Source organism: Portunus trituberculatus, chromosome 34 (genome assembly GCF_017591435.1).
Source record: "Portunus trituberculatus isolate SZX2019 chromosome 34, ASM1759143v1, whole genome shotgun sequence".
Lineage (NCBI taxonomy): Eukaryota > Metazoa > Arthropoda > Malacostraca > Decapoda > Portunidae > Portunus > Portunus trituberculatus.
In genome coordinates, this window is record NC_059288.1 from 7,937,510 (window position 1) to 7,941,816 (window position 4,307).

The 4,307-nt window shown below is 41.4% G+C and overlaps 1 long non-coding RNA gene across 1 annotated transcript in view; it reads left to right on the forward strand.

The window, feature by feature from the left end:
- Positions 1-1,291: 1,291 nt before the first annotated feature.
- The window catches only part of LOC123512742, a 12,027-nt gene continuing 9,011 nt past the window's right edge, over positions 1,292-4,307 (forward strand). The window contains exon 1 of the long non-coding RNA XR_006677174.1: positions 1,292-1,352. This is a non-coding gene — a long non-coding RNA (uncharacterized LOC123512742). The remainder of the gene's footprint in view (positions 1,353-4,307) is intronic.

A 4,307-nucleotide genomic window follows, 5' to 3' on the forward strand; every position in this document is an offset into this window, starting at 1 on the left:
TTTACAGCTTCAGAAACTCATGTGAGGTGATTAAACTAGTGGAGACTCTGGCCATTAATCGTCTGACCTCTATAGACCCTTGTCAGTAAAATGGTCTCATGGTACACAAAACTCAAAGGTAAAAAATGTGTCCCAGTACTGAAGGGAGTTAATGGCCAGAGTCTTCACTGTTTTAATACCCCACACATAGATTTCTGAAGCGGTTTAAAATCACCAAATGGTCACCAGAATGAATACGGAGAAGCGTCCTGGCAATAAAGAAAAATAAGAAATAGATCGAGTTGAGAATATACGAAAGACGGTCAGAAATATGAACTTGTGAATATCTTTTTACTACAAGGAATAAATAGACTAGTACATAACAATATACGAAAACTACTTAATAAAATGCCATTCTATTTGCAATTTTCACTTTAAACCTCTTGAGTACCATGACGCGATTTCTACATTCATTCTGGTTACTGTTTGGCATTATATACACAGGTTAGTGAAGAAAATACCACAGCGCCAGAATGAATGATAAATTGGTAAAAAATGCATGAACGAAACAATATGGAGAGGTGTGAGTTTTAGAAGCAATAGACAATCTTATCCTTACGATGTTTAGTGAAGGAAATTTGTCAGATTGTATCGTTTTGTGAAGTCATCAAAGGGGAGAGAAAACGGGAGAGGAGAAAGAAGAGGGAGAGAGGAGAGAGAAAACGAGAGAGGGAAGAAGATGAGAGAGGGAGAAGCCGAGAGAGGGGAGGGACGACGAGAGGGGAGAGAAGAGAAGAGGTTAGAGAAGACGAGACAGGGGAGATGATGAGAGAGGGAAGAGAAGATGAGAGAGGGGAAAAAGCCGAGAGAGGGGAGAAAAGCCGAGAGAGAGAGAGAGAGGAGGGAGAGAAGATGATGGAAGAAGGGAGAGAAAACGAGAAAGGGGAGAGAAAAGCCGAGAGAGAGGGGAAAGAGAAGCCGAGAGAGGGGAGAGAGAAGCAGAGAGGGAGGTTTGTTGACTATTCTAATAGCTAATGGAGTCTGCCTATCCCTCCCCTCTCCCTCTCCCCTCTCTCCTTCACTCTCCTTCCTTATCTCCCCTCCCTTCTCCTCTCCAGACTACATTACGGTTATCACTGGAAGGAGGAGGAGAGGAAGAGGACAAGAGATAACAAAGGAAGAAAGGGAAGAGGAGATAAAAGAGAAGAGGAATAGAGGAAGAGGAGGACGAGAGATAAGAGATAATAATAAGAAGAAATGGAAGATGAGGAGGTAAAAGAAAGAGAAGAGGAAGAGGAAGAAGAGATATAACAAGACGTAATGATATGAAGAAATGAAGGAAGAGGAGGTAAAAGCGAAGAAGAAAGATGCAGGTAAGGTGTGTGTGTGTGTGTGTGTGTGTGTGTGTGTGTGTGTGTGTGTGTGTGTGTGTGTGATGATTTTGTAGATGGAGGAGTAAATAAAAGTAATGATAATGGTAGTAATAATGGTAATAAAAGTAAGTGGTCGGTATTACTTGTAGGAGGAGGAGGAGGAGGAGGAGGAGGAGGAGGAGGAGGAGGAGGAGGAGGAGGAGGAGAAGGATGCAAGGGTAAAAAAAATGTCCAAGTTATTCTACCAAGAAGTGACACTCATATATAATAACAAAAATGATGATGATGATGATGATGATAATAATAATAATAATAATAATAATAATAATAATAATAATAATAATAATAATAATAATGACAAACATCTGACACTACCACGACTAAACCAAACAAGAGTACAAAGGAATATTCAAAGAACTGACAGCAGAGAGAGAGAGAGAGAGAGAGAGAGAGAGAGAGAGAGAGAGAGAGAGAGAGAGAGAACAAGGAAAATACAGAGAGGAGGAAAAATATGACTAAAATCAATGCAATGGATAGTGGCAATAACAACAAAGGAATGGCCATGTGTGACTAGCATGACACACACACACACACACACACACACACACACACACACACACACACACACACGGTGGTCCCAGGATATTGTGTGTGGGAGGGAGAAAGTTGTTTGAGTCATGTGACAGAGAGAGAGAGAGAGAGAGAGAGAGAGAGAGAGAGAGAGAGAGAGAGAGAGAGGGTAGGGGGATGAGAAATTCTATTGGACTAACTAATATTCTCTCTCTCTCTCTCTCTCTCTCTCTCTCTCTCTCTCTCTCTCTCTCATGATTCAAACAACACAAAAAAATAAAACTAGAATGAACACTAATGTCTGTCGGAGAGAGAGAGAGAGAGAGAGAGAGAGAGAGAGAGAGAGAGAGAGAGAGAGAGAGAGAGAGAGATTAAAGTTTACTACCCAGACGAAGCTAGTTTTACTATGCTTCGGGGCACGCTTCTCTCTCTCTCTCTCTCTCTCTCTCTCTCTCTCTCTCTCTCACATTATTACTCATTTAGGAATTTTTATCATAATTTCTTCCCTTCTCTCACTCTTACCATGTATTCCTTGCACACACACACACACACACACACACACACACACACACACACACACACACACACACACACACACGTGAGGAAGCCTTATCAGAGTGTGTTTCTTGTGAACGAGCACACACACTGACACACACACACACACACACACACACACACACACACTCTCTCTCTCTCTCTCTCTCTAATTATCTATCTATCTATCTATCACACACACACACACACACACACACACACACACACACACACACACTCTCTCTCACACACACACACACACACACACACACACACACACACACACACACACACACACACACACACACACACACACACACACACACACACACACACACACACAGAGAGAGAGAGAGAGAGAGAGAGAGAGAGAGAGAGAGAGAGAGAGAGAGAGAGAGAGAGAGAGAGAGAGAGAGAGATAGTATATCAACCATTTCCTCTTCAACCTCTTCTGCAGTTCTCTCTCTCTCTCTCTCTCTCTCTCTCTCTCTCTCTCTCTCTCTCTCAGTGCTCGGGGCGATAAAGGGAAATAATTAATCTCCAGAGTTCTAAGATGATAACTATTGAAGAGATGGTGTGGAGTCTGAGAGTTTGTTTAGCACTATCAACACTCGGAAATTGCCCTGAACGCTGAAGATTATGTATTTCCTTACTACTACTACTACTACTACTACTACTACTACTACTACTACTACTACTACTGCTGCTACTGCTGCTGCTATTACTATTACTACTACTACTACTGATGCTACTTTTATTACTACTTCTACTACTGTTCCTGCTGCTGCTACTACTGCTACTATTGCTACTACTACTACTACTACTACCACTATTACTACTACTACTACCACTACTACTGTTACTACTACTGTTGCTACTACTGTTACTACTACTGCTACTACTATTACTACTTCTACTACTACTACTACTACTACTACTCCTGCTACTTCTTCTTTGATTTATATACCTCTGATATTGATTCTTAGTTGTAGTTGTTCTTATTGATTTTGTTATTGTTTTCTTTCTCTTTTATTTTTTACGTAAAGTTGCAGTGGTACATTTTCTTTCTCTCTCCTTGTTATTATTCTCATTGTTATTTCTATTCTATTTATTTCTATTCCCTTTTTAAATTATAGTTATTTTTTTCCTTCTTTTTTTTTTTTTCGCCTACAAATAATATTTTCAATTACGAGAAAGTACAAGTAATTTTTTTTTTGTCTTAATTTTCCTCAAACTTCAGTCTGAAACACAGGAAAGGGGAAAATTTTCGGCTCGTGGACGAGAGAGAGAGAGAGAGAGAGAGAGGAGGGAGGGAGGGAGGGAGAGAGAAACAGAAGCCTCTATAGGGCCGAAGTAATAACGCATCGGATTATCCACCTGGGAAGAGGGGACGCAATTAGTGGCGAATCCTCCAGTTTTCCGGTCAAATTTTGGAGGTAATTGGCGCGGCCTTCATTAAGGAGCCCATACAGAGGGGAGAGAGGTCGCCGAGGAGAGGACATTTGCATATATAGTGCTTTGACGAGTCTCCTAACCCAATAGCTTCGCGCGGAGAGAGACTGAAGGCGAGGGATGATGAAATAGACTCACGAATTTGAACGTAGTCAGAGTTACTTGGGCCGAGATGAAGCCCACGCTGAACTGAATTCCACCCGAGACTGAGATAAGGCTAGCACTGTATACAGAGGGAGATATAACTAAAGCAAGGGGTAAAATACGTATCCGAGGCTGAGATAAGAGTGGTATAGTATAGAAACGAATGAAGCTATCTATGACAGGAGGAGTTAAATACGTATCCGAGACTGAGATAAGGCTAACACTGTGTATAGAGAGATAGAGACAACCAACCAA